Source organism: Cebus imitator, unplaced genomic scaffold (genome assembly GCF_001604975.1).
Source record: "Cebus imitator isolate Cc_AM_T3 unplaced genomic scaffold, Cebus_imitator-1.0 Scaffold802, whole genome shotgun sequence".
Classification (NCBI taxonomy): Eukaryota; Metazoa; Chordata; class Mammalia; order Primates; family Cebidae; genus Cebus; species Cebus imitator.
Window position 1 is genome coordinate 349,124 of NW_016108117.1, and position 6,327 is coordinate 355,450.

General features: G+C 34.9%; 1 long non-coding RNA gene across 1 annotated transcript; it reads left to right on the forward strand.

Annotated features, from left to right (window-relative positions):
- Positions 1-1,280: 1,280 nt before the first annotated feature.
- On the forward strand, positions 1,281-6,104 carry LOC108297460. The gene is made up of 3 exons (XR_005198571.1): positions 1,281-1,413; positions 3,005-3,208; positions 6,016-6,104. It is a non-coding gene; the product is annotated as an uncharacterized LOC108297460 (long non-coding RNA).
- Positions 6,105-6,327: the final 223 nt, after the last annotated feature.

The following is a 6,327-nucleotide window of genomic DNA, read 5'->3' on the forward strand; positions in this document are numbered from 1 at the left end:
TCATGGGACTATGTTGAAATCCAATTACAACTTTCTTTGTTGTTTGTTGTTGTTAAAGGATATAATGGGATATATCCTTACAAAGCTTATAATGGGATAAGCTTCCCTCTAATCTATTCATTAAGATTTAAGCTTTACCTGAGGCTGTCTTCTAGGGGATCTGGGCTAAGACTGTTTCTAGAAGGAAAATTTATTACATCATGGTGTAAAGTGTGTCAGGTCCTAGCAATCCCTTATGACACAGGTATCAAAATAGTTCAAAATGAGGGCAGACATAGGAAGCAAAAGAAAAGAATATGTAAACTTCACCTATTTGTAAGTTTGCTTACATCTTACCATACCACATTGGTTTCTGTAGCAATAGCCTCAGAAGATTCATCATAGAAATATGAACAGATGGGAAGCAGACAATGTAAAATGTGTGCCCACGTTTGGGCAAAGACATTGCTGAATCTGTGTCAGAACTGTATTTCTGGAATCCCAATTTATAGACAGGAACCTTTCTGGACTGTTTTAAAGAAAGGATAGTAGATATCTTCTAGTCAAAATTCCTCTAATTACACATGGTAAGAAAAATTCTCTGTGAAGATAGAGATTAAATAGTTGTGATAACTGATGGTTCTAAAGAAATCCTTACTCATTAGGGTTGCATTTGCACTTAGTTCACACTAAGGCGCTAAGGATATCTTATGAGTCTAGCCTATCTTTTATAGCTCTCCAACTTTTAAGATGATCTCATATGACCAAGGATGGTCCTCTGGCCGATACTTACCCAGTTAATTGCATTACTTCGTGTTTCAACTGTAAGGATGTAGCCTAAAGGTGGTTTTTATTTTGTGTGCTTTCTTAACTTTGCTTAAGTGAATATTTTGATTAAATTTCAATATTGTGCATCCTGTGAAAAGAAAATATTTAATAGATTACTATGCTTAGGGTTTACATAATATATCCAATAAGCACCATTCACTTAAGCATCTACTATATTTTGGCTACTACATGGCGTATAGATGGCAAAGATGAATATTTACAGACTATTCTTAATAAAGTTACTATCTCCTGAACATTAATCAAAAAGCTATGATACAAGTTAGAATGAGAACTAGAAAAGATATCACATCTCAACTTTCTATTCTATCCATAAATACAGAGGATGGATAAATTTTATCTTCAAATACCCAGAATGGGTATGTTTTTGCCCTATATAACAGTGTACTGTATATAATACATATATTGGATATTGTATGCAAGTTCACAGAATATTTTCTCTATGTTAGTATGTTAAGGAATGTAGATGCAAGAGGTGTTCCTGGAATTCCATGGCTCATTAATGAACAGAAGCTTTTTGAATGGGCAAATGAAGTCAGAATTGATCCAAATAATCCAGAATATTCTGATTTAATGGAATTTGTTATGGTGAGTTAAAACAAATATCAATACTGTGAACATATTCTACTTCCTAAGCTCTACCCCCTCCCTCCCCCATAGTTTGCTATATATTTTTCTAGGCTCTAGGGTTCATGTAAAAGTAAATCTGAGGACAGAGACCATTTTCAACCAGCATACAATACTGTAAAGGCAATTAGAAACTCAGCAATGGAAATAATTCCTCCTTTAGGCCTGATAGATGGTCTTCTGCCACCACTTAGCAGCCACAGCACATCCGACAGTCTTTCATGCTAACATCTATTGTGCAGTTACCATGTGCCAGCCATAGTATTAGACACTGAAGGTATTGAGATGATTTGTAGACACGCTCCTTCTCTCAGACTCCACTATATAGACACTTCTACTCTTCTTTACAGCCAACTGAACTTCTCTATATACCACAAACATGCTTTCTTCATACCTTTATTCATGCCACTGCTCTGCCTAGACGGGCATCCATAGTGATTATCTTACTAACCCTGTAAGTCTGATAAATGCTTCCCTGGTAACCTCAGTTAGGCACCGCATCTTCTTTCCTTGCTTTCCTGTTAACCTTTCTTCTTTTTTTTTTTTAAAAAAAAAAAAAAAAAAAAAAAAAACAATTTTTTTTTTTTTTTTTTTTTTTTTTTTTTTTTTTTTTTTTTTTTTTTAAAAAAAAAAAAAAAAAAAAAAAACAACTCTTATGACTCTAATCTCATTCTGGCTTTTATTATAGTTATTTTATTTTATTTTATTTTTGACATAGAGTCTTGTTCTGTCTCCCAGGCCGGAGTGCAGTGGCACAATCTCGGCTAACCACAACCTCTACCTCCCAGCTTCAAGTGATTCTCTTGCCTCAGCCTCCTAAGTCACTGGGATTATAGGCACACACCACTGTGCCTGGCTAATTTCTGTATTTTTAGTAGAGACAGGGTTTCACCATGTTGGCCAGGCTGGTCTTAAACTCCTGACCTCAGGTGATCTGCCTGTCTCAGCTTCCAGAAGTGCTGGGATTATAGGCGTGAGCCACCTTGCCTGGCCTACTGTAGTTATTCATTCATATATTTTATTTTTCCTTGTGGAACTACAGCTACTAAATCTGTGTCTCTCTGATGGCAGCGAGCATTGTTCTTTGCATGTACAATGCACTTGACTTTGCATTTGTTGAATAAAGCAACCCATAAATTAGATTACTGGAAGTAAGCTCCCTAGATTAGAGCTGCTTAGCTGAGGTGCAGAAGTGGTTATAGGTATACAGAAATATTGATCCTCCCTCAACTCAGGATTACCATATAGAAAGAGTCACATCTGTCCTATTAGTGTACAATACAAATTTCAGTGTACAATACAAATATTTTCATTTTCTTTGTAAGTCATGATTGGGAAAAGGTTGGGAAGCCACAAAGGCTAGATTCTGGATTTTTAAATTTTGTTTTGTTTTTTATATGTTCTAGCCTACAAATTCAATTGCTCCATTTCCTACTTATATTGCTACTCTTAGATCTCACAGTTGAGGGGAAAAAAAGTCTTTTAAAGTAATTCCTGAATTTAAAAAATAATAATATTTTAAGTAAAGACGTTGCATTTTTATGTTTTACAGTACATGAGCCTTAAGGGGCAGGATATTCCAAAGTATTTCCGGCTTGAACAGTTGCAAGATGAGTTTAACTTTGTTTCTGAAGAGGAAATGGAAAAGAGTAAACGTTTCCAGCTATTGCAACTTAGAAATGCAGGTCAATTAGATAATTTCCTTCTACAGCAAATGCCCCTCCATGATATAGAGATTCCAGATTTAGTCTTCCAGGTATTTGGTTTCTATTTGAATATGGCTTATTGTATGATAAAGTTAACATTTTGCTGCTTTAACCTTATTTCTTTTTTTTAAAGCTAATAATCTGTAGACAGATTTCCTCCCTTCTCTTTAGGGATTAAAAATGTACATTTCTCCCAAATTCCAGAAATTCTTCAGCTTGACTTTGCAATTTAGTGTTGTCCAAACAGTCTATTTGGTATTCAACAGCCCAAATCCTTTAGGCATATTCTAAATTTATGTTACTATTATATTTTTGTTATCACAGCTTTGGGATTAAGGGGGAGAGACATTACAACAATAAACTTAAACATGAATTATAAAGCACATCTCAGTGTTAGAATCTTTAAAATATTTTTAAAAGAGAACAAAAGCTGGAATGCACAATAGGTTCTCACCAGCTGGTGCCAGCCAGCTCTACCATACTATCAAATAAAGCTAGCTTTTCATATTAGTTGCTTTAAGTTTGCTACTTGGTAAGATTTGAATGTGGATCAAATATTAGGTAATATTGGAGAATTACTGGCAGTGCTTACAGCATTGTGGTTCCATAGAAGCATGTCCTTAGTCCTTGGACATTCATGCTGATGTATTTCTCTAGAGATGCTTAAAGTGTCATGATGGCTGTAATTTACTTGGTAATATGTTAGCTAAAAATAAAATAAATAAAAACAGATAAAACAAATATGATAAAATATTAATTATTTAATCTACAGGGTAGAGATATGGATTTTAATATTTCTCTGGGAGGCCAAGGCAGAAGGATAGTTTGAGTCCAGGAGTTTGAGAGCAGCCTGGGCAAAATAGTGGGACCTCATCGCTACAAAAAAATAAACAAAATTAGCTGGGCATGGTGGAGCACACCTGTAATGCCAGCTACTTGGAGCTGAGGTGGGAAGATCACTTGAGGTCAAGGCTGCAGTAAGCTGAGATCATGCCAATGCACTCCAGCCTATATGACAGAGTAAGATCCTGTCTTAAAAAAGTAAAAATTACACACACACCCACATACACATGTGTGTGTGTGCATATGTATTTCTACTTTTCTATATGTTTGAAAGTTTGAAAAAAAAAACTTAAACAAAAATAAATAGCACCTAATATACCAGTAAAATCCCACTAAAAATGTAATTTAACAAATATATCACTTGTAAGAGCAATAAAGACTGTAAGATACATAGCAATATATTTAGCAAAAGTTGTGCAAAACTCAACAAATAACATTTTGAAATATTTTTGAATGATAGACAAAAGAATCTGAGTAAATGTTCATTGATAGGAAGAGTCAGTATTGTAAATTGCCAATTCTACCTATATTAAGTGGTAAATATAGAAATGTAATTCCCAACCAATGAAATAGAATAGACTTATTATGTATATGTGGAAACTTTATATTTGATAGCACTGCCATTACAAATCAGCTGGAAAAGAATGAAGGATGCATTAAGTGGTTTTGGAATCATTATTCATACATGTGGAAAGAAATAAAATTAGATTTAGACATCATAAAATAAATAAATACCATGTGTCATGAAGATTACTTGTAAAAAGCAGAATTTCAAATGGGCATTTCAATTTTGGGATACAAAGGTATTTCTTAAATAAGACACAAAAAAGTATAAATTATAAAGAAAAAGATTAATTAGCTTTTTTGTTTGTTTGTTTGTTTGAGATAGAGTCTCACTTTGTTGCACAGGCTGGAGTGCAATGGCATGATCTAGGCTCACTGCAACTTCCACCTCCTGGGTTCAAATGATTCTCATGCCTTAGTCTCCCTAGTAGCTGGAACTACAGGTGTGCACCACCACACCTGGCTAATTTTTGTATTTTTAGTAGAGACGGGGTTTTGGCATGTTGACCAGACTGGTCTTGAACTCCTGACTTTAAGTGATCCACCCCCCTTGGCCTCCCAGAGGGTTAGGATTACAGGCATGTGCCACAGTGCCTGGCCAGATTAATAAATTTTGTAACATTAAAATTAAAAACCTACAGACTAGAAAAGTTATTCCCAACACATATAACATTAAAATATTAATATCCAGAGTATTACGTTAACTCCTAAAAATTGATACTTTAAAAGTAAAGTGATATGAAATAGTGATATGATTTTTCTTTTTCTTTTTTTTTTTTTTTTTTTTTTTTNGAGTGCAATGGCGCGATCTTGGCTCACCGCAACCTCCGCCTCCTGGGTTCAGGCAATTCTCCTGCCTCAGCCTCCTGAGTAGCTGGGATTACAGGCACGCACCACCATGCCCAGCTAATGTTTTGTATTTTTAATAGAGACGGGGTTTCACTATGCTGACCAGGATGGTCTCGATCTCTTGACCTCGTGATCTACCCGCCTCGGCCTCCCAAAGTGCTGGGATTACAGGCTTGAGCCACCGCGCCCGGCTGATATGGTTTTTCTTAAATAAAAGTTGTTACTTGCAAAAGAATTAATTTCAGGATTTTTAATGGATAATTAGAAGGACAAGTAACATACTTTCAGATAATGGAGCATGCGTTCTTTCATGGCTGAAGATTCTAAAGTATTCACTTCATTATTTTTGTATAGTCTTTAATAATATCTATAATATAAAATCGTTTCCACATACATTGGGGATATATAATACAGAAAATGTATAAATAACAAATGCAAATTTACTTTATTTAGATGAAGCATCCACCTGCGGTAAGTGAAACGCCAGAATGTTTCCAATGTCCTACACGTGAACTGAAGTGACTAGTGATATTTATTGCAATGTGTTGTATATGAACTCTTTGTTACATTCAAGAAGTGGAACTAACAATTCTGTTTTTAGGAGTATGAAAGTCAGAAAGAGAAGGAGGTATCCATTTCAGATGTAAATTCTATTATAGCACAAAGGATGAATTCTGCCAATTTTCTGAAAAAGGTAACAACAACAGCAACACAGTATTATCAATATATTTGCATTTGCTTTTATGAAAATGGGGCTGCTAGATACATGGTATTATAGTCCTTCCAGAGATTCAGATGGACAAATCCACTCACTCGTTACTTTTCTGATCACTGAGGAGTTTTCTGTTCTTTCAGAGTTAGTTTCCTTCTTTGACAGTGAACTCATTATTAAAGCACATCCCAACCTTTTCTG